Source organism: Hippopotamus amphibius, chromosome 8, assembly GCF_030028045.1.
Source record: "Hippopotamus amphibius kiboko isolate mHipAmp2 chromosome 8, mHipAmp2.hap2, whole genome shotgun sequence".
NCBI lineage: Eukaryota > Metazoa > Chordata > Mammalia > Artiodactyla > Hippopotamidae > Hippopotamus > Hippopotamus amphibius.
In genome coordinates, this window is record NC_080193.1 from 72,117,758 (window position 1) to 72,141,562 (window position 23,805).

The 23,805-nt window shown below is 48.9% G+C and overlaps 1 protein-coding gene and 1 long non-coding RNA gene across 2 annotated transcripts in view; one reads left to right on the forward strand and one right to left on the reverse strand.

Moving 5' to 3' along the window:
- Positions 1–409, reverse strand: part of MLPH (melanophilin) — a 43,863-nt gene extending 43,454 nt beyond the window's left edge. The window contains exon 1 of the mRNA XM_057746909.1: positions 281–409. The gene's annotated coding sequence lies outside the window, so the exon portion shown is untranslated. The remainder of the gene's footprint in view (positions 1–280) is intronic.
- A 115-nt stretch (positions 410–524) lies between these two features.
- Positions 525–23,291, forward strand: LOC130858883 (uncharacterized). Its single transcript, XR_009055128.1, has 3 exons — positions 525–854; positions 9,886–11,114; positions 23,116–23,291. It is a non-coding gene; the product is annotated as an uncharacterized LOC130858883 (long non-coding RNA).
- Positions 23,292–23,805: the final 514 nt, after the last annotated feature.

Genomic DNA, 23,805 nt, shown 5'->3' on the forward strand with positions numbered 1-23,805 from the left:
AGTAGATCCGCAACAGGGGTTTTGATTAAAACCACTGTTTGCCCAAAATGGGCTCTCCTAGGGTCCAGACAGTCTGATGAGGCTCTCCGGGTGAAGCCTGCTTTGGGATTCGGTGGGCTCGGCAGGTCCTCCTCATAAACTGGGACCGAGGCCTGGGGGCCGCTGGGAGCGTTTTCACACCGGGCGAGTGGCACCCAGCACCGTGGACCCGCCCCGAACCTGGGGCCGCCGTCCTGGGCGCCAGCGGGGCCCCGCCAGTCCCCCGTCTCCCCGAACTCACCGACTGCTTTCTGGGGGAGTGCCGGGCCCGGGGTTGCTCTCTCCGGACCTGCTAGGGAGAGCGAGGCGGCGGGCCGGGCGTCGGGTCGCGGTGCTCTGAGGCCAGGCGGGCCGATCCGGGTCAGGCAGGGCGCACAGCCGCGGGAGGGGCGAGGTCCCGGAGCAGCCCGTCGGGGTCACGAGGGCCGCGCCCCGCCCCTCCCAGCTCCGGCAGAGCCGGGTGCGGGCGGAGGGCGGGGCGGGCACGCTGGGCGCCCGCGCGGGAGGCGCCAGTACCGGGCAGAGCCCATCGCTCCTCGCCCCCAGCCCACTTCGGAGAGGAAGGCGGCGGCGGGGAGGGGAGAGCTGAGCCCACACCTGGAGAGGCGGGCGACTTTGCCCGGTGATGTGGTCCTGCCTCGGCGCGAAGGGACCCGCTGACCTTTCGCGGCCTCGGAGCGCGCGATACCTGGTTTAATTCCCATCCCAACTCTGCAGCGAGAACACTATTGACTCCGGCTTTACAGATGGGGAAACTGAGGCTCAGAAAAGAGCCTTCCCTAAAGCCACCGACTAACACGTGGGAACGCCGACTGGTAAGTGGGACGTTGGATGCAAGCTTTCCTGCGGCAGATGTGCTCCCCTCCACGCCTTCCCTCCTGCCTGGACACGGCTGGACCGGGAAGCCCAAGCGCCAGAGTCCCGCCGCGGGGAGGGCACCGCGACCTAGCGCGCCAATAAAAGTCCCGCAGGTCACAGCCGCGGCTCTAGGCGGAATCAGCACTGCGAGCAGACGGGGCGGGTGCGGGCGCGGGAGCGAGGATGCGCCGTGGGGCGGGCGGAGGACGCGGCGCCGAGGAACCTCCTCCGGGCTCCGGCGCCGCTGCCTCACTCTCCTCCGCGGGACTCGCGCCCAGGGGCGCTTCAAAAACCCAGAGTATCCCAAGCGCCGCCACCAGCTCCAGCCTCCGTGCCTGCTTGTGCTTTCAAGTCCCATGGACAGGATGCAGATGCAGAGAATGGACTGGAGGACACGAGGCTGGGGTGGCGGGGAGCGAAGGGGAAGCTGGGACAAAGTGAGAGAGTAGCATAGACATAGATACACTACCAACTGTAAAATAGATAGCCAGTGGGAAGTTGCTGTATAACAAAGGCAGATCAACTCGATGATGGGTGATGCCTTAGAGGGCCGGGACGGGGGTGGGGTGGGGGGGAGGAGCGGGAGGGAGGGAATATGGGGATATGTGTATAAATACAGCTGATTGACTTTGGTGTACCTCAAAAACTGGTACAAGAGTGTAAAGCAATTATATTCCAATAAAGAGCCTTAAAAAAAAAATCCCATGGACATTAAGGGCGTCACCATCTTCCCTTTCCCTTCCGGAGTTGGGCGCATCAAAGCACTCCCCGCTTCTCCCTCTCACGAAAAAAGATCAAATAAAAACTACATTCTTTCCCTCAGGAGCTACTTTCGAAACTCTCCATATCTGCGAAATGGGGATAGGAATATAAATACATAAATGATCAGTGCTGTTAGGTGAACAGATATTGATATCTCCATTTTACAGAGGAGGAAACAAAACCTTATAGGATCACTGTGATGTTACATTGGATAATTTATAAGGCGCTTTCGAAAGCCGCAAGATTCTGCTCAGGTTAGGGCTTTGGTTGTCTGCTCTGTCAGAGGAAGCGCTGTAAGTGCACGTGGGTATTTCGGGGCCCCGGGCTCTCTCCAAACACCATTAACTGTGTGTGCAAACCCGGAAATAGGTGCCACTTACACTTAACCCAGAATTTCCAGAAAGCCGGGCACTTATGTTTTTCATTTCCTTACTGTGTACTTTGCTATTGCTTATAAAATTAACAGATCCTTTAAAAGTTGGTATCAGGACTGTGAGTTCCTTAAGGGCAGAAGTTTTGTTTTTTAATCTTTCTTTCTTTTAAAAAATTGAAGTTAGCTGATTTATAATGTTGTGTCAGTTTCAGGTATACAGCAAAGTGATTCAGATATATATATATATGTAGATAGATAGATATATCCTTTTTCAGATTCTATTCCATTATAGGTTATTACAAGATATTGAATCTAGTTCCGTGTGCTATACAGAAGGACCTTGTTGTTTATCTATTTTGTATATAGTGGTGTGTATCTGTTAATCCCAAGCTCCTAATTTATCCCTCCCCTAACCTTTTCCCCTTTGGTAACCATAAATTTGTATTCTATGTCTGTGAGTCTGTTACTGTTTTGTAAATAAGTTCATTTGTATCATTTTTTAAAGATTCCACATTTAAGTGATGTATGATATTTGTGTTTCTCTGACTTCACTTAGTGTGATAATCTCTATGTTGCTGCAAATGGCCATATTATTCTTTTTTATGGCTGAGTAATAGTCCAGTGTGTATAATACAACAACTTCTTTATCCATTCATCTGTTGATGGACAATTAGGTTGCTTCCATGTCTTGGCTATTGTAAATAGTGCTGCTGTGAACATTGGGGTACATATGTCTTTTCCAGTTAGAGATTTCTTCTTTTCTGGATATATGCCCAGGAGTGGGATTGCTGGATTACATGGTAACTCTGTTTTCAGTTTTTAAAAGAATATCTACACGCCATAGTTTTCAAAAAAAATTTTATACTTAAATTAAAAAATTTAATGTATTTAAATTAGTGGGTTTAAAAAAAGTATAAAACTGATACATGGTGATATATGATGAAGATATACTGTAAAGAATATGAACAATATGAAAAGAAAAATCAAACTCAATTGTATTCCTCCTCCCAATCTCGCTTCCCAAAGACAATCGTTAGCAGTGATATCTTGTGTGTTCCTCCCGAATTATTGTGTGCGGTTGAGCATGTTAGTTCTGGAACCAGCTGCAGGAGTCGGGCCCCCCTGAGTGCATGTAAGTCCAATACCTTGGGCTGTTACTTAACCTCCCCCAGGCTCAATTCTCTCCTATGCATGGTGGGGATAGCAGTCGGTGCTACACAGTAGGGTTGTTCTGAATCATGATCCACAAAGCACTCGGATGAGACCTGCCGTGAGATGAGTGCTTGGTGAATATTAACCCCTGTTAGTATAGACCCGGTTCATTCTTTTTAATGGTTGCACCGTAGCCACTGCATGAGTTTACCATCATTATTTTACTGCTCTCCTATTGCTGGACAGTTGACTTTTGATTTTTTGCTATTTGAAAATATTTCTGCCATAAACATATTGCAGGCAATACTTAATGTCATTGACATATACATATTTATGATGGTACATAAATGTAATTGTACCTACATACATGTCATTGTACCTACATACATGTCATTGTACATATGTGTGAATACAAATACATCTATACAATAAAATCCTAAAACTGAATTACCGAGTCAAAGGATGTATGCAATTTTTAAGAGAAAATTCTAGAATTAAAAAAGCTTAAATTGTTGAAACAATCTCAAAGTGACGTAAATTTGCAAGTATGGTACAGAGAACTCCTCTCTCCAATTTTTAAGTTGCTGACCTGATGCTTTAGTGTATATTTTACAAACAAGGATCATCTTCTACAAAACTTCAATCCAACCATCAAAATTGGTAAATGACATGATTCTGTGTATTATCATGAGGACCCTTTCCAGTTCTGCCAGTGGTCTTGATAATACCCTCTATTGTGAAGGACCCAGTTCAGAATATCTCGATTTCTTAATGTAGCTCTTTAGGGGGATCAGGGAGGGGACAGAGAACAGAGGAGAGGTAAGCGGTGGGGCTTGGTGACTCCCAGCCAGGATCTTGGACTCTGTTGTTTTTCCTCCTCATGGTATTCTTGGCTTCCCTGGGCCTTACCTCTGGGACCCTGGCTCCTTCCTCCCTAGCTTCTCAGGGATCCCAGTGTGCCCCCTGGTGCTGCCCTCTGGCTCCTAACTTTTTGCCTTTGCCCCTGTATCTGTCCTTGCTTGTTCACTTGCTTGGGGCTGGCTTTCTTTTTCTAAGACTGTGTGGTCCAATCCTGTCTCTTACAGAAGAGAAAACTGATGCTCAGAGCGGCGGTGGCATACACCCAAGGTCACACAGTGAGATGAGGATGGCTTTCCAGCAGCCAGCCTCTCAATAAGCCATTATGGATGCTCAAGAATTCAGCTTGGTGGGTGGACACCAGAGGGCAGTAGAGGGCCCCTCACCACCTGCTTGTCTTAAAGTGGCTGTCTGGAGATCCTTCCGTCTCTGAGATTTAGGGGCGGACAGGACAAGGAAGGAAGGATGGCTGTCTCGGCCATGCCATCAGGAAGGTTACCATGGGACTTGGGCCTCGGGGGAGGGCCCTTGAATTTCGCTGTTTGGAAGTCCCCCATCTCCAGGGATAGCTGGGCAGGCAAGTCCCATTGAGGGCTGAGCTGGGACTTCCCTCATCTATGCTGGTAGAGGGGACTCCAAGGGGAGGAGGTCCCTGGCCCGCCGGGGAGCATCCTGAAGTGTCAGGAAGTTCTAGCTTCCTGCGAGATGGCAGATGCAGGATTCATGCTGAAAGGCCTGCGATCTGCCATCTACCGCCCCTCTTGGGTCCTCGATGGAGTTCACGGGTAGGCAGCAGTTACATCTTTCCCACCTTCTCCCCTCTCTACATCCTCTGGGCTGGGTTGCCAGTGGGCTAACTGGGGCATCTGGAGTTTCAAGATGAACACCTAGGAAGTTGAACACATGTAAAGTACCAACCCCAATCCCAGCCGTGTTCAGTAAACTGTCTATAATTTACAAGATGATACATTTAAATGGTATAAATGAACTTATTTGCAAAACAGAAATAGAGTCACAGAAGTAGAAAACAAACTTATGGTTAGCAGGGGGGAAAGCAGGGTGGGGGAGGGATAAATTGGAAAATTGGGATTGACATGTACACACTAGTATATATGAAGTAGATAGCTAATAAAGACCTACTGTATAGCACAGGGAACTCTACTGAATACTCTCTAATTGCCTCTATGGGAAAAGAATCTAAAAAACAGTGGATGTATGTATATGTATAACTGATTCACTTTGCTGTACAGCAGAAACTAACACAACATTGTAAACCAACTATACTCCAATAAAAATTTAAAAAGAAAAGAAAGTGAATTTACATCAGATACTGGATGATTTGCTTTCCTTTATAAATCTGAAAAATTGAGAAAAATCCCATTTAGGGAAGTGTTCTCCTGGTTTTGTGGTTGTTCTCCTGGGCAGGGAATCCCATGATCCTTTGAGGAGGTGTCACCTGACTCTGCTTCCTGCCAGCTCTTCAGTGCACAGGGCCCAGTGACTGCCCTCCACTCGGTGGAACACACACAGTGATGCCTGAGCTGTGTCTCGTGGGGTCAGAACCATTCCCAGGAAAGCACCTGTCTGCTCTCTCCCAGCCTCTGCCCACCTCCCCTCTTGTTCTCAGAGCTCCAGTCCTTTTTGTAATGATGTCCCCACCCCACTCACTTGTGCAAGTCTTGCTCCATTCAGATCTCAGTTCGTGTCCTCCCCCCAGAAAAGCATTTCCTGATGGTCCAGCCCTCTCCACTGTCAGACTCCCTGTTATTTCCTGCACATTCTTGCAGAACCATTCTCATGGTTTACCCACCACGTGTGTCAGATGATCTGGTAACGTCTTTGCTCCCCTGCTCTAAGCTCTGGGAGCCCCAGGACTGGGATGTTCACTTTCTGTAACTGCTACCGTACATAGGGCTGTCTTTCTTTTTCTAAGACTATGTGGCCCAATCTTGCCTCTTACAGATGACAACACTGATGCTCAGAGAGGGCATGATGTACACCCAAGGTCACACAGCTCTGGGAGCCCCAGGACTGTGATGTTTGGTCACTACACACCGTGCTTGGCACATGGTTAGCCTTTGATAACTACTTGTTAGATAGTCATAATTGTGTATTTTGAGGAGGCCCTTGATTTTAACTTTGACTGATGGGAATCTTCCAACAGAGCTCTGCCCCCACCACCCAAGTGGACTAAGCTCACGGCATCTTTTGGGGAGAAGGGTCAGTTGGGAAGAGGGCTGATGAAAAGGCTGGATGCAGGGTCCGGAGAGGGAGCTCCGCATTCTTCTGGGGCCATCATTCCCTTCTTCCTCTCACCCTTCATCAGCCCTTACTATGTTTTGAGACACCGGCCCCCAGCTCAGCTCAGCCTCTTCCTCTATCTTGCGTTGAGGAACATCTTTGCCTTTTCTCCCCAGAAAAGATGTGTTGGAGGGCAAGAAACAGTCCCCTTCTACTCAAAGCTGAATGGAATTCATTTGCCTGTTTCTACCCCATGTTCAAGTGCTCAGAAATGTAGGGTTTGCAAACTCATTTTGGCAAGTTGCTTTTCCCTCATCTGAGCACATGAGGAATTGTATTTGATAAGTGCTGAGAAGGAGCTCTAATTAGCTGGACCGGCCAGCCGAGGAGAGGGAAAAATCTCCCGAAGAATGAAACCCTTGACTCTAAAGCCATGAGACCACTCAGGCTTTCAGGGTTTTGGAAGCTTCAGATCATCATGTGAGACAAGGGCCAATGGGCATTTATCTTTCCCTAAAGTAGCTTAATTAAGAGCTTTCACTATGAAGGATTCAGGAATTGAGTAGAAATGGTTCAAACTGAAGGGAAAGAACTTAGGCAATAAAGCTTTATGCTCTATTCTCAGAAGATCCTCTTCTGGAATCTCAGTTGTGTTTATGAAAGGAAGGAGCATGAGGGAAGTCATCCTCACTCAAGACCTGCTGGGTACCAAGGAGCACCGTCTGAGAGCCTGACTTATATAATATCAATTGTGTTGGGTGCCTGACCTGTATAGTATTAGTTGAGTTGGGTGCCTGACCTGTACAGTATCAATTGTGCTGTGTCTGACCTACACAGTATCAGTTGAGTTGGGTGCCTGACTTATAGAATATCAACTGGGTTATGTGGGTCAGGAAGCTAAGACACTAGCCCAAGGTCGCACAGTTGGAGAGGTGAGATCAGATTCAAATCCAGGTCTGAGTGGCTCAAAACCTAGACTTTCACCTTGCCCTGGGGCTGGCTCCGACCACAGCAGGAGTGACCAGCTCAGGTGGTGCCAGCACAGCCAGAGGCAGAAAAGCTGTGACAAGCAGACCTAGAAACTCAAACCCAGAGCCCCTCTGGTGATTACCTGCAAGGGCACGGGGGAGGGGGGAAGTGACCAGGTTAGCCCCTGAGAGCATCCTGCCCTCCACTGGGAGCAGTCACCCCCACCCCCAGGTTTCCAAATCCTGGCCGCGAAATCAGATATTACAGTGACAATACTTTCCACCCCTCCTTCTCTTCTGTAATTCACAGAATGACCTGATTTCACTCTCAATAGCGTAAGTTGCACTTCACACTTCACATTAAACTCTTGTACAAAAGTTCTGGAACATTTGCAGTGTTGCTAATGACCTTCCCTGCAGTGAATTCTGTCACAAGGTCTCTCACTTGAACCGCTGCCACCCTCACCCTCTCGGTCTGATGCCAGTACAGGGCTTGGGGGTCAGTGCCAACTGGAAACCAACCCAGAACTGGGAGTAGGACTCCAACAGTGCCTCATCCAGTGCTTCTCCGCCCCGTGGCCAGATCCCAAAGCCCGCGGCCAACCAAGAAATGTACTCCCATCCCATCCTTAGCCCAGGAATCCTCCCCTCACCCTTCCCCAGCCCCATATTCACCCCCATCTTTGTGTTAACTGTTTAGTTTCCCACACTTTCCCCACCACCTGCACCCCACACCCAGTTACAGTTTCCAGTTTCCTGACCCCACAAATCCAAACGGGCTTGCTTGTTTCCTGGAACACAAGCTATGCCTTCAATTTGGGGTGGAAACTTTACGTCAAACTGTTCTTTCGTGCCTTAACTTTTTCTCCTCCACCAGTCCACAGTTCACCTTCCAAACTGGCTCTAATTCTACCTGTTCAGGGGCCAAGCTAGGTCACTGGTTTTGAAATTAGCTTTGTAAGTGTATTTTGGGCTTCTGGAGACACTTGATTAGAATTTTCAGGTTTCAAAGCCATTAAAAAACTGTAATAAAAACCCAACATCCTTGGGAAATGGAGCAGCAGGCTCAGATCTCTGTCCTCAGGGCGTGCTGTGGAAGCTGAAATGTGATCGTAGCAGTGTTTAGAGAAACCCGCATCTCCTGCCACCTGAGGGCAGACTGTGCTGATAACCAGGCACAGAATTTAATTGTAAGGGTGCCAGTTTAGGGTTTCCAGATCAAATACAGGATGCCCAGTTAAACTTGAGTTTTAGATAAACAGTGAACAATTTTTTTTTTGTATAAGCTTGTTCTAAATGTTTCATGGAGCATATGTATTCATACTAAAATGTTATTTGTTGTTTATCTGAAATTCAAATTTAACTGGGCATCTTGTAGTGACATCTGGCAAATATGTGCCAGTGCTACAAAGGGAACACCCTGAGCATGTTTTCTACACTAAAGTCAAGAGGGAAGTGCTGGCATCCTGTGACCTGGAATGGAGACATTTGGGTGGATGAATCTGAGCACGAACACCTAGATTTCCCAGAATATTCTGGGCATAAGAAGCAGCTCTTTTTCTCTTCCCAGATATGCTGGTACCCAGAGACTGGGGAAGACTTCACTGGAGATGGGTATCTTATAATAGGATGCTTGTCCGCAAGATCAGTCCCCATCTCTCCTTATTTCCTCTAGATTAATAACTGGGGCCAGGTCTCAGCAGAGCCTAAGTGGGAAAATGAAGTTCCTGCACTGGGAATAAATAAGCTCCTCACTTACATAATGACAGGTTCTGGCTAGTACGTATCACCAAGTGACAGAGGGAAATGTGTGGGAATGAACCTTGAAGATATTGAATTGAGTTTATTGATTTGCAAGGATGCTCCCATGTGTCCAGATTTGACTTCCTGGCAAGGACACTTAGAGATTATTCAAACACGCTGCTGAGATGATTCTGCAAACCTTGGGCATGATGTGAATGAGATGTAGGCCCTGCAATTGTGTTGCTAGAGTAGTAAGAGCTTAGAGGGCTTAGGGAAGTAGGACTCTGAGACTGGATTTATTATGTAAGATTGAAGACCCCACCACTTGACTCTGCTCCCTGGGAGGCCCCAGAGGACACTTGCTTCAGCCAGGCAGTAAGGAACACACTGATAAGGGGCGTGCCTGCATCTCTGGGCAACTCAGTGTTGACAGTAGGAGATTATGCCATGGAACTGCCCTCCCTAGTGTCCAAGGGGATGCCAGGATTCTGAAATAGCAGAGTTCAGGTGGAGGTGCTCCATTATCAGAGGCAAGGTGGATGAAATTGCCACAATTGCAGAAAATCCACAAAGATGACCAGGGCTCCTTGGCTCATAGGTATCTGTGGGACTGGCTAATAGCCCATGGTAGTCCTTGGGGCTTAGAAGACTGGCATCCAACTAGGGCATTGCTTGATTGCTATATGCAGAAAAATTCAAGAACTGGTGAACAGAAGGTTGATTTCAGATGCTGCAATGAAAAATCACAACCCCACACCCAGTTTCCAGATCTAAACCAGTTCTCAGCTCCAGAGCCCATTGACTAAAGGAGAAGATTGTCCCCCTTGTGGATGGACCTTACAATGTCACTACACAGTATATACCATAACTATTTCACATTCCTTCCTGCAGGGGACCTATTGCTGTTTACCAGAGTAACTGCCTACTGGGGAAGAAGAAATACTCAAACTTCGGAGGGAGATTGGATACAGATTCTGAGCTGACACTCATTCGGGGAGTCACCGCACTATCATCAGAAAAGAGGGTCTGGAGCAGTCAGCTTTTACATGGGAAGGACAGCAGTACACCTGTTGTCCCAGGGCTGTATTAACTCTGATTTATGTCACAGTATCATCCTCAGGAAACTTGAACATGCTTGTTCCACATATGGATGATCTTTTCCTAAGTAGACCTGGTGTACTGGAAGTGGTAATGACTCTGGATGCCCAGGGAAGCCTTATAGGCACCAGAAGCTGGAAGCAAGTCCTACAGAGATTCAGGGGGCTGCAACTTTGGTGAAGTTTTAGGGGTCTCATGATCTAGAGTATGCTGGAAGGTTCCCTCTGAGGTAAAGGCAAGTTATTCACTTTATAGTCCCTACTGCAGAGACAGAGCTACACACTCGATGAAACTCTGGATTTTGGAGGTAACATATGTCTCACTTGGGAATAGTGCCCCAGTCCATTTAGCAAGTTTTTTGGAAGGCTGACAGGTTTGAGTGGGGCTCAGAAGATGGGAGAGTTCTGCAGCAGGTTTAGGTATGAATGCAAGCTTCTCTGGCTGATCAGGGAACTGGAGGAAATAAGACAGGAAGATTGGAGACAGAGAGGCATGCGTGTGAATCTTGGGAGTGGGCACTGTGTGTGAATCTTGCATCTCAAGTCAATGCTAAACAGATGTCATCTCTAGCAGAAGGGACACTGAATGAATGGGTGTACTGGGTGACCCTTTCTGTGGAGGTCAGCCTCAGTGCTAGGCCACCTCAGTGTTTACAGGGGTCCAACTGTACAGTCTCCCTCTCACCAAGGCTGATCTAGCTGCTTCTGTTGCTGAATTTCTGACTGATGCCCAGCCCTTGATATAGCACCATCCCTTGAGAAGACACCATCCTTTGGGACTGGTGTGTATTTGGACTGGTGTGTATTTAATGGGAGCTGTCAAGAGATTGGAATGTGCAATTAAAAAGGACTTAGGATTTTGGTTCTGGAATAAGATGAATAGACTCCATTTCCCCTGCTCCTCTATCCTAAAAACAAATAAATACCCTGGAAATTATTCAACAAATGCTACAAGGACTCTGAAAGATGGGCGAAAGAAGGTGGACTGGCCAGAGACCTCATGACTGGAGGAAGGACCATGTGGTGAGTTCCCTGGGTTTTCCTTTTATTTTCTGCATAGCCCTGGGCTGGTGTCAGAGAAACCTGCAACCAGAACCTCCAACAGGCAAAGATGAAAAAAACCCCAAACCTAGAAAAGCCTACTTTCTCTGACTAAAGGACTGGGGAAGGAGAAGCCTGAGAGAGACTTAGTGAAGGGTTCCAGTCCCCACTCAGCAGCCCGAACCCCAGCAGGCAGTTTGATCTGCAAAAAGCAGTGGCAGCACTTGGGCTCCAGGCCTTTCCAGCCCCTCCACAGCCAGGCCCCCGGGCTATCCATCTGCCCACAGCTATAGCAGCTGTGAAGCTGTTACCAAACCAAGCTTGGGTCCACTTGCCTGTGTGCAGTAAAGCCAATCTACTGACACTGGATTGTGGTGAAGGAAAATGCAGTGTTTATTGCAGGTACCAAGCAGGGAGTCCAGGCAGCTAGTGCTCAAAACCCCTGAAGACCCTGAGGGGTTTCAGCAAAGCATTTTTAAAGACCAGGTAAGGGAGGGGCATCCCAGGGTGTGTGATCAGCTCATGCACAAGTCTGATTGGTTGAAGGTGAAGTAACTGGGTGGTTTCACAGGGGTTAACATTGTCAATCCTTAAGTGCCAGCAGATCTAGGGGCTACATGCTCATGGTGATCAAGTAGTTAATGTCTTCCATTTGGTGGGGGTTTTAGCATCTGTAAAATAACTCAGAGAAAGTGCATCAGATACTATTATATGGGACGTCAGAGAGGAGCTACAGCAGAAGAAATGGGGGAGGGGTCTGTCCCAGGAAGCCGACATAGGGTCCTGCTCAGTTATAAAGACATGTGTCTCCTTGCCCTCCACCCAGTGGCATAAGGAGACCCAGGCCAGTGGTTCCCCCCAACCCCCTGCCGAAGTTCACCCAGTGACAGCAGCTGGCCCAGGGTAGAGCCTTCTGGCCCCGTAGACAACACCAGCAGGGACTGAGCGGGAGCCCCAGCAGCACGGGAAGAGTGAAGTAGACCTGAGTGACACAGCAAGGTCTCAGGACACTAAACGGTCTTGGAACTAAAGCCCAAAAAAGTAGGCCAGAAACTACACCTCAACTAAGCAGGTGACTGTTGCTAAAATAGAAGATTTTGTTAGGATCGACTTTCCTATCATAATAGCCAAAATGTCTAGGATATAATACAAAATCACTGGTGCTACCAAGAACCAGGAAAACCACTGGATGAGAAAAGAAAAGAGTGAGCAGAGGCCAATACTTAGATGAATCAGATGCTGAACTTACCTGACACGGATTTGAAAGCAGCTGTCATGTGTCAATGTCAGTGCTTCAAAACCAATGTCAGAAAGGCCTCAATAATCAATTAGAATTCATGGATTTATAAAACACTAATAGTTGGAATCGGGAGACCAGGATGTCACCCACTTGCTGTGTGAATTTGGGGAAGATTTTCAACCTCATTGACACTTGATTTCTCTGTCTGCAGGGTGGAGGGAGGTCCCGTGCAGTGGGATGTCTGCAGTGTGAATGAGGTCACATCTCACCCTCTCACTAGTGGGACTCCCTCCCCACCCCTGCGTCCCCCCTAAATCCACCCACTGCCTCCATCTGGGCCAGGCTGGGGCCTCAAAGGCTTTCCATTTGTGGCCAAAGAGCTTAACTCAAATGCATAATTAAAGACAGGAATGCGGTTTCTGCTGGAGGGTGAGCCCCACACAAGCACGCAGGCGCCCTGCCCACCCTCACATGTCTGTCCCCTGGGGTGGGGCCCAGTGGGAGTCCATCCGCCCCGACCAGCAGAAGCCAGTTGGCAGCAGGGAGGCCCAGAGCTCTCCAGTGCTTCCTCTGACCCTCAGGGACACCCCCCTCCAGTGTACTTACTTCCTCTCTCGGGACTCGGAGCCCCCACCTCCAGCCCTTTGACTAGGAGACCCTCCTCAAAACCTTGCATTTATGGTGCATCACTGGTAACTAGGACCTCCAAGCCTAGAAGACGGTGTATATTACCCCCTCCCCACAGTGGGATTCAAGATAAAACCAGACCAGGCCATAGGGAAGTTCTGGTAATCTGGCCCTGGCCCCCCACACCCCCTGACTCCCGGCCAAGAGTTTTTATCCACAGTGGTTACTTGAATGTCTTTTTTGGTTTTGTTTTGTTTTTAATATTGAATTTAAGAAACATCTCATCCCTTGGTGCTCCTTCCCAGATCGTTGGTGGCCCAAACCCCTGTGTGCTGGGCAACTTGGGAAATCGCCTCCCAGTGGGCTGTCACTCGGGACCTGCAGGGATCTGCACCAGTGTACTGCATAACTTCATCCTGTGCTCCGGGCCCAGCTAAGGGATGGGGGCGGCGCCAGTGCTGGGATTCCCCTCCATCCGCACATACAGGGTCAGGATCCCTGGCCTGGCGCCCATCACAGCTCCAGGACCTCGAGGCCTGCAGAGGCCTCCAGGGACCCACAGCTGCTTGGGGCACTCCAGCCAGGGCTGCCCCCTCTCTCCCCAACCCCAACTAGCAGCCCCTGCTAGGAAGTTGCTCCCACCCGAGGAGGCCGGGCCTCTGCCTCCCCATAGGGCAGACCCGAAAGGGTATCACTTTGGGCCACAGCTGTAGGGCAGGGGGCAGCAGGTTGGTGGGCCAGGAGGCCTGGGTGGGGGAAGGGGCCAGGAATTATTTCTAACTCTCGGGAGGCAGGAGGGTGGGACCCGGGTTGACCATTTCCCAGGAAACAGTGGGAAACCGTCTGCGCCTGTTGGCGGCTCAGTGGTGTCACGGGTTCTGTGGTTTCTGGCGTGGGGCCGGCTGCTGTGGCTGTGGGAACCTGTGTCCTGGGTTCCAGGGGATTGAGTCAGGGCTCTGTAGAGACACTGGGAAGCCTTCTTCTCATTGTTCACACCCAGCACCCACTACTGAAGGGGGCTTCCCTGGAGGGTAGGTGTCCTCCGTGGTTGTCACCCGTGTAATTATCCATGATGCTCTGAAGCCTAGGCAGCTCTGGGACCTCCTCCCCACCCCCCACTGAGATTTTGCTCCAACCGGTCTGTCTTGTGCCCACTCTTTTATCCTGGTCTCATGGGGGCTCCAGGCGGTGTACCCCACAGGCATCCCCGAGTGCCTTCTCCCTGCCAGCCAGGTTCTGGGCAGGAAACAGCCAGAAGAGTTGCTGCCCAGGAACCCCTGGCAGAGGTGTGGGCAGAGGTAAGGAAACCAGCTAAGGAGGCTGACTTGGCCCTGGAGCTGGATACAGCGGAGGCCACAGCAGAGGCTGGTGCCGCCTCAGGTCTTAATGGGCAGATGAGGGCGTGGTTTCTGGAACATGGAGTACGGAGCTGTAAGAGGCTGAGTCACCAGTGCTGTAGGGTATGGAACAGCCAGGGCCACCACAGGCAGGGAGGGGACAAGGACTGTGCTCTCCAGGCCTGGCTGGCACCCCTCTTTGGCTGAGCCCACTGGGAAGCCAGGAGCAGGGGTGCAGTTGATGTAGGCTCTAGGGGTCAGTGTCTGGGACCCAAGGCAGGGCGGAGAGTGGGGCTGGGGGAGGGGGAGCCTCTCGAGGGGCACAGGGGCCCCGCGTGGGATGGCCCCACATGTCCCTGGGCTTCCGAGTTCCCAGCAGCCCTTCCTGCTGCAGGCTACCGGGGGTCCCCAAGAAGCAGCAGCTGGTGGTGTGAGAGGCTCCTGGCCCCCTCCCAGGCCTCCCGACCCTCTAGCCCCAGGAGCCCCCGTGGCAGGCAACATGGGAGGCGCCTCCAGGGAGGACAAAACCTTCCCATCCCTCTGCCTCTCACCTCCCGACCTGATTTTGTTCCCAGCTGTAGGCCTGGCGCCCACAATGGTGCCTGTGGAGAGCCAGCACTCAGCAGATATCTGTGGAGCCAACGGATAAGTGGGTCCTGGGCCCCCGCTGCTCATTCTGAAAGAAAAGCCACCCTGCAGGAGTGGGGGAGGCGACCCTGGGCTCCCCGGGGGCTGGGGTGCAGCACCAGGGGTGGTCCCCAGGGTCCTGTGAATGGGGTGCTGCCCCGGGGCCTCTGTGCCTGGGGCCCAGCTGACAGTCACCTGCTCCCTCTGCACATCAAATGACAATCGCGTGATGCTAATCGGGCCTCCCAGATACTGAGCCCTTAGGCCGTGCACAGCCCTGCCCTATGTGTCACTCACACGACCTCACTCAGTCCCCGGCATGCCTGTGGGGTAAACACTGCTGTAAACACCCCCATTTTACAGAGTGGGAGGCTTAGACTCAGTGGGGTTAAATGTGTGTTGAGCGACTTTCCAAAGGTCCTGGAGGGTGTGGGTGGGGATGGGATTCCCTCTCAAGTCTGTGGCCCTCTGCCGCGAGGCTTTCCCTGGAAGGCCACCTGGGCCACCGGTGCCCCTGTGCTGGTCCCAGGGAAATTGACAGCTGAGGCCAAACTCTGCTCACCCCCAGCCTGGTGACTATTGGGTGGGGCTCAGGCACCAGCACATGTCCCTTCCAACTCTCTGTCACCCTTCCCTTCCAGACCCTCCTCTGGCCCCTCACCCTAGACCTGGCACCCCGACCTGGGGTGTACCCCCTAAAGATCCCCAGTGCAGTCCTCCTCTCTAGGTGAACCTCCCTCCTCTCTGCGGAGGGAGCTTCTAGCATGCACACCCCTCCCCCGCCCCCCTTGACTTCCATGGTCCCCTCAGGTCCTTTGTCCTCAGCTGCATGGCCTGGTACCCCAGGGCTCCAGCAGCTGAGTCCCGCTCCCCACCTCTTCCTTGCCACCTGCCCACCTGCGAGGTCTCCCCTCCTGGCATCTCTCTTGTGTCTTCCTTGGCCTTGGAGTGTAACAGGCTGCCAGCCCTCCAGGAGCTCAGGCCTGAGGGCGGCAGCCACAGGTCTCACCTGGAAGTCTGTACCTTCTGGAAGCTCTTCCTGGCACCAAGGAAAGAACCCCTCAGGCCACCTGGGGCTGGACTCCCTGGTCCAAGGCTGGTTCCTGCTTCCCTCTGGTGCCCTCTAATGGCCAGGGTGGGTAACTACAGCCGCCCCTGCCACCACAGGGGACCCAGGATCCCCAGGCCTTAGTCGCATCTCAGCCCCACAGCAGACCTCTGTCGGCTAAACATGTCCAGCTGCCCTGACCTGGAGCCCGTGGCGAGTCCACACAGCTGTCCCCCCCTCACCGTGAGGAGCTTGCGGGGCTCTAAGGCCCATCTGATCTCCATTAGTGCCTGAGGCAACTCTAATCACAGACTCCTCCTGAGTAGACCTAGCGGCAAGCTTTAGTGCTTGAATGTTTATATTCCTCTGCTAAATGGCTTGCCACGTCTGCAGGTGTCTGGTTTCAACTTGATGGTCTTTGGAATCTTAGAACGTCTATGCCTGATTTCACTGGCAGAATGACTTCAGGGGTCTGGATGGCACAGTCTGCAACAGTCCTGCCAAAACGTCCCTTGTGTAAAGATCGGAATGGCAGTCTGCCGGCGGGAAGCCCTCTTGCCGCGAGAGCTCCCCACGTCTGGTGGGCGCCGCCCGCCGGGTGCATCTGTGCGTCCCTACGCACGATGATTGCGGGCCCAAGAAGGCGGCTGGGCAGCTCTGTCCCAGCAGAGTCCCCTTCCCCTGCTCTCAGACAAGGGTGTTTGGAAGCTGACCAGGAGCGTGCTGGCTGAGAGGAGCTTGTGGTTCTTTTCCTTGGATCTTGTGTGTTGGTCAAAGCTAAGGGCTCCCTGCTTCTGGCCCTTCTAAAGTTTTCCAACATTGTCTCAAGTGTATTGAGTTAAAGAGACATCACTAGTACGAACGGTTTCTTCCTCCTTCCTTCCCTTCCTCCATCCCTCCCTCCCTTCCTTTCTTCCTTTTTCCTTTCTATTCACTGCTTGCATTAGTCTGCTTGGGCCGTCGTAACAAAACACCACAGGCTGGCGGGCTTAAATAATAGAAATGAATTTTCTCCTAGTTTTGTGGGTTAGAAGTCCAGGATCAAGCTTCCCACCAATTCGGTTTCTGGGGACAACTTTGTTCCTGGCTTGCAGAGGGCCGCCTTCTCACTGTGCTACGTCCTTACGTGGCCTTTCCTCTGTGCTCACTCTTCCTATTCTTTCTTAAATTTATTTATTTATTTATTTATTTATTTTGGCTGAGTTGGGTCTTTTTTACTGCACATGGGCTTTCTCTAGCTGTGGAGAGCGGGGGCTGCTCTTCGTTGTGGTGCGTTGGCTTCTCATTGAGGTAGCTTCTTTTGTTGTGGAGCAGAGGCTTCAGTAGTTGCTGAAGCCTGTGCTCAGTTGTTGTGGCTCGAGGGCTCTAGAACACAGGCTTAGTAGTTGTGGCTCATGGGCTTAGTTGCTCCACGGCATGTGGGATCTTCTGGGACCAGGGATCAAACCCATGTCCCCTGCATTGGCAGGCAGATTCTTAACCACTGAGCCACCAGGGAAGCCCTCTTATAATTCTTATAAGGACACCAATCCTATAGGATCAGGACCCCACCCTTGTGACTTCATTAAACTTTCTATACCTCCTCATAAGCCCTATCTCCAAATATAGTTGCATGGGGCTTAGGGCTCAACATATGAATTTTGAAGGGATGCAAACATTCAGTCTACAACTATTCATTTTTAGAAGATAAGAATAAAACACAGCATTCAAACAATTGCCCCTTCTGGAAGCCTCTAGATAAAAATGCCAAAGCTGCATTTACTGTTGGCTGAGACAGACAGCTTTGTCATGTGAGAGTCTGAATGTCAGAGAGTGGTTGGTCGACAAGCATGGAGACCCACAGTAAAGACAATATGGTGCCCGTATTTATAGGCCAAGGGCAACCAGTTCAAAGCAACCCCGGGCCCTGCTCTCAGTTTGTGTCCCTCAGAAGCAGACCCTGAGCACATTTGATGCAACTAATTTATTTTTTGAGGCCATTCCAGGGAAGAGGGGAATTAAGGCAGGGAACTGAGGTCAAAGAGTGTACTATCGTCAGTTGTACCACGGGCGACTGGAGCTGTGCCTGTGGGGAGACAGGGAGGAAGGGGAGCATGTGCCTCAGAGTTATCCCAGCCTGGGCTGAGAATGCTGAAATTTCACCCCCCAACTCCCTGTCCATCACTGATGGAGGCTCCTACCCTCAGGAAAGGTGCTTCAGGCACAGAGCTTTGTGGTTACCAGTAAATCACTTCCAGTTACAGCACCGTGTACAGGCACTGACAATAATTGGTCTGCTATAATTTCTCCATGTGCTCTGTGACTCCGGAGTTGGTTCAGGCCCCTGCCACCCCACCGTGGGGCCTCCACTGAAACTTCCTGCCCTGTGCCCAGGTCTCCAGTGCCCTGTGGCTACAGCCCTACCCGAACTCCAACCATCTATGGGGGGTGGGCACCTTGCTGAGCCTTTTCCAACCCCTCTCCCTGCCCAAGGGTTGGACCCCCACTCCCTGTTCTCTAGCGGTGGCTTAGCTCAGGACCATCTATGCTGCTTTCTTGACCCTCACTGTATCCTAACTCTGGCAGGATCTTCAAAGGATGTGAGGAAAGTTAAATATAAATCTAGTTAAAATTATCTTAAGAAAAGAATGAATTATGATGTTAGGGTCACTATAGAGCTATAGTAATTAAGACTGTACGGTATTGGCAAAGGAATAGACATGTAGATCAATGGATCAAAATGGAGAACTGGAAGTAGAGCCACATAAATAGACTCAACTGATATTTTTTCCCCCTTTTTCCTTTTTTTAAGAAATATTTTGTTGGAGTAGAGTTGATTTACAATGTTGTGTTAGTTTCAGGTGTACAGCATAATGATTCAGTTATACATATACATATATATTTTTTCATATTCATATAGATTATTACAGAATATTGAGTAGAGTTCTCTGTGCTATACAGTAGGTCCTGGTTGGTTATCTATTTTATATACGGTAGTGTGTGTATGTTAAGCCCAAGCTCCTAATTTATCTCTCCCCTTGCTTTCCCCTTTGGTAACCATAAGTTTGTTTGCAAAATTTGTGAGTCTGTTTCTGTCTGGTAAATAAGTTAATTTATATCATTGTTTAAAAAATTAGATTCCACATGTGGGTGATATTATATATTTGACTTTCTCTGTCTGACTTACTTCACTTAGTGTGATAATCTCTAGGTCCATCCATGTTGCTGCAAATGGCATGATTTCATTCTTTTTTATGGCTGAGTAGTATTCCACTGTATATGTGTACCACATCTTCTTTATCCATTCCTCTGTCGATAGACATTTAGGTTGCTTCCATGTCTTCAACTGATATTTGACAAAGATGCAAGAGCACTAATCCAGGAAGGACAGCTTTTTCAACAAATGGATTGGAGCAAGTGGACATCAATGGGCAAAGAAATGAGCCTCAACCCACATCTCACATATTTTACAAAAAAATCAACTCCACATGGATCACAGACTTAAATGTAAAGTATGAAACCAAGAAACTTTTAGGAAAAAAAATAATTTAGACCAAGGGCTAGGTGAACGGTTAGTTGTTTGACTTCACACCGAAAGCACTGTCCGTAACAGGAAAAAAAATGGATACATTGGAGTGTATTGAAACTAAAAACTTGCTCTGTGAAAAATCCTGTTAAGATGATGAAAAGAAAAATTACACGCTGGCAGAACATATTTGCAAACCATACGTTCAACAAAGAATTAGTACCAAGGGCATATAAAGAACCCTTAAAACTGAACAGTAAGAGATCCCCCAAACAATCCAATTAGAAAACGGGCAAAAGAAATGAACAATCATTTCACCAAAGAGGATACTGAGACAGCAAATAAGCACATGAACAGATGTTCACCACCATTAGTCATTAGGCAAATGCAAATGAAAACCACATGACATATCACTACACACCTATAAGAATGGCTAAAGCAAAAAATAGTGATAACACCAAGTGCTAGAGAGAAGGAGGAGAAACTAGATCATTTATACTTGCTGGTAGAAATGTAAGATGGTACAACCCTTCTGGAAAAGAGTATGGCAGTTTCCTACAAAACTAAACATGCCCTTACCATATGGCCCTGCAATTGCATGACTGGGCATTGATTCCAGAAATTTGAAAATGTACGCCCACACAAAAACCTGTATACAAATGTTCTTAGACGCTTTACCTGTGTTAGACCTAAACTGGGAACAATTCAGTATCCTTCAATGTGTGAAAGGTTAAACAACTTTACACTGTGATACATCTGTATCTTGAAATACTTCTCAGCAATAAAAGGGATAGACTATTGGCACATCCCACCACTTGGATTGATCTCAAGGGAATTATGCTGCATGAAAACAGTTGATGTCCAAAGGTGATAAATTCCATGGTAACATTTAAGTAGCCTTCTTGACAGGACAAATTTGTAGAGGTGGAGTACAGGTTAGTGGTTGCCAGGGGTTAGGGAGGGGTGGGGAGAGGGAGGTGACCGTGGCTATAAAAGGAATCCTTGTGGTGGAGCTGGTCTGTGTCTTCACTGTGATGGTGGTTACAAGAATCTGCACGTGTGATAAGATTGCATAGAACTAAACACACACACACACACACACACACACACACACACACACACAAGTGCATATAAAACTGACAAAATCTGAATTAAGTCGATGAATTGTACAAAGGTCAATTTTCTGGTTGTGATACTGTACTACCATTCTGCAAAATGTTGCCATTGATGGAAAGTAGGTAAAGGGCATTTCGGGTCTCTCTTTATATTTCTTCCTACAACTATGTGAATCTACAATGATCTCAAAGTAAAAAGTTAAATGAAGTGAATGAGTTAAAAGAGATATGAAACCTTGCACAGTGTCCATAGCCTAATTGCCCACAACTGGAAAGAATACAAATAACTGTCTACAGGTGAATGGGAAGCCAAGGGGGCCACTTGTACAGAGGGACGCTAAAGGCTCCTCAATAAAAAGTGACAAACGGATGATAACAAAGCAGCCTGAGTGGCTCTCACAGACATGCTGAGTGAGAGAAGCCAGACACAAGAGGTCGTGGAATATGGTCCCATTTACACAAAGCTCTGGAGGAGACGAGTCTAATTTAGTTTAGATAAGAAGTTGTCTGGAGCTGAGGGTGGGGATTGACTAAGAAGGAGCACACGGGGCCCTTTTGGGGTGGTGGAAATATTCTCTATCTTTACTGAGGCAGTGGCTACACAGTTGCATGTATTTGTTGAAACTCATCAAAATATGTACTTGTACATAGGTGTGCACATTCATCAGAAATCATTATCCATTCATCTGTCGCCGGACATTTAGGTTGCTTCCATGTCCTGGCTATTGTAAATAGTGCTGCAATGAACACTGCGGTGCATGTATCTTTTTGAATTATAGTTTTCTCTGGATATATGCCCAGGAGTGGGATTGCTAGATCATACGGTAGCTCTGTTTTTAGTTTTTTAAGGAACCTCCATACTATTTTCCATAGTGGCTGCACCAATTTACATTCCCACCAACAGTGCAGGAGGGTTCCCTTTTCTCTAGACCATTTCCAGTATTAAACTATAAGGGAAAAGAATCTGAAAAAGAATATATATATGTGTATATATATGTATGTGCACATATATGTATGTATAACTGTCACTGTGCTGTACACTGAAACTAACACAACATTGTAAATCAACTAAATTCCAATAAAAAATAAATACAGTCACAGAACTTCAGTTTTTGTTCCCCTTCCACATAAAATATATAATTGAAAATGAGGATTTGCTTCTGCTTGTGGGTAACTTCATTAGAAATGTTTCTCTCGCAGTCCCTAATTACATATTAATAGAGAGAAAAAAATCATTGAAATATATGTTTGAACTGAGTGCGTTTGGGTGTAAATTCTATCTGATTGAAAAGAATAGGCTCACCTAAATCTGAGCAGGAGTCTTTTTGCTCAGTGGTGGAGCTGGTTACAGATGTCAGTTTTAGAGCGTAGTTTCCCATGTTGCAATTTACAACTGGATGAGATTTCTCAAAATATTTCTCTGCATTCTATAGATAATTTAACTCATCCCAGCTGGGCCCTAAGCCTCTCATTCCCTGTGGCTCATGTGATTAATCATCTGTTTAAGAGTGTCTGTGGAAAAGAGAGCTTTGGCTCTGGGGCTACACAGCATCAGTTTCTTGGGGTCGGGCCGCCATTCTTACTCAAATGGAGTTCCCTCAGGGTGAAATCAAGATGTAATTGAGACAAGTGTTCACAAAAAAGTAGCTTGCTGTTGCCAATATGGAGGTGAGTCACTCAGATCTCCCTTTAGGAAAGAACTTGCCGGAAAGCTGGAGAGACTTTGCTCGCAGCCTGGCTTCAGCACCTTAGGATCCATTCTGGACAAGCTCTGTGCACAGCTGGTGGGGGAGGGCAGGGGGGCGGGGTCAGAGCCTGGCCATTTCTGCCCAGCGCAGGATGCCCGCAGGGCTGGTCTGTGAGTTCCCACACTGCAGTCCGAGCGCTCCCAGCATTGTCCCCCTTCTCCCTCCCCGCTGGTGTCCAAGGACCACTTGCATCACCTGCTCCCTCGCCTCCTCCTTTCCCAGGCATCATCCACAGCAGGTATCTTGCACTCTACCTCTGGCATGGCCAATGCCTCCTGTATGGCATTCAGAGGTTGGCAAGTATGGAAGTCACATACTTGCCAACCTCTCGTTTTAGCCAGAATCCAACCAAGACCACAGAATCCATGCTGTTTATTTCAGAGAGAGGACACTGTGCAGGATGTGTTTCCACAGGTGGTGGAAAGAGGTAAGAAGCAGAATACAGAATAATAAGGCAATCACAACATTAGCAAGAGGAGGAAGTCACCCTCCCCTCTAAGCCCAGAGGGTTAATGGGAGGAGGAGGCGGTGGTGCTGCTGGAGCCCAGGATCTGGGGCCACCTGGTGGACACTGGTGTCATTTCAGGCATGGCAGGTAGGAGCTGGAATCCCAGAGGGGTGGACTCGTGCATGGGTCCCTTGTAGTCAAGTTGGGGGGCCACTTAAAAACGGAGAGGGAAGGGGAGAGAGAGAGAGAAATACCCTGACTCTTCCGCTGCCTATCCTCCTCCACCAGGGTCTGCCCTTGTCTAAACCCACCCAGAAGCTAGAAGACAACAGGGAATTGTACTTCCCTTCGATACAGAGCAGAGGAAGGAAAAGTCAGGTTGTGAATTTGAAAGAAAACAGGCAAATGACCAGGACACCTTTCAAAACCTCATTCAAGCTCATTTCCTGGAAGCCGCATCACGAGTTTATGTAGGCGGGTGGATAGAGGGATGGATGTATGGACTGATGTGTGATAAAGCAAATACCGTGAAACACTGACAGCAGAATCTGAATGGAGCAGATATGGATATTCACTGTAAGGGGCTTTCAACTTTGCTGCATGTTTGAACATTTTTGCAATAAAATATTTTGGAAGAAATGCCCTAAGTAAAATTTCCATCTTTCAGTGGGGAAAGGCAGGTACGTTTCTGGCATAACCATTTTTCCCTGGAGCATGGTTACACAGCCCTTTCTTTCCATTTGCTGAGAAAACAGTGAGGGACAGTGTATCGCCCACAATCAACAGCATTCAGGGCTCTCTTCCGTCTTGGTGGTGGGGGTGGGGGTGGTGGAGGTGCCAGCCCATGAGCAGGCTTCAGTGATATGCTCTGTGTGGCTCACCCGCTCTTTTACAACTTTTGAGTTTTGAGTTAGCAACTCACATTGAAAAATCTGAAAAATCATCGTAAAAATCTAGAATGTCCAACTTGTCTTTGCA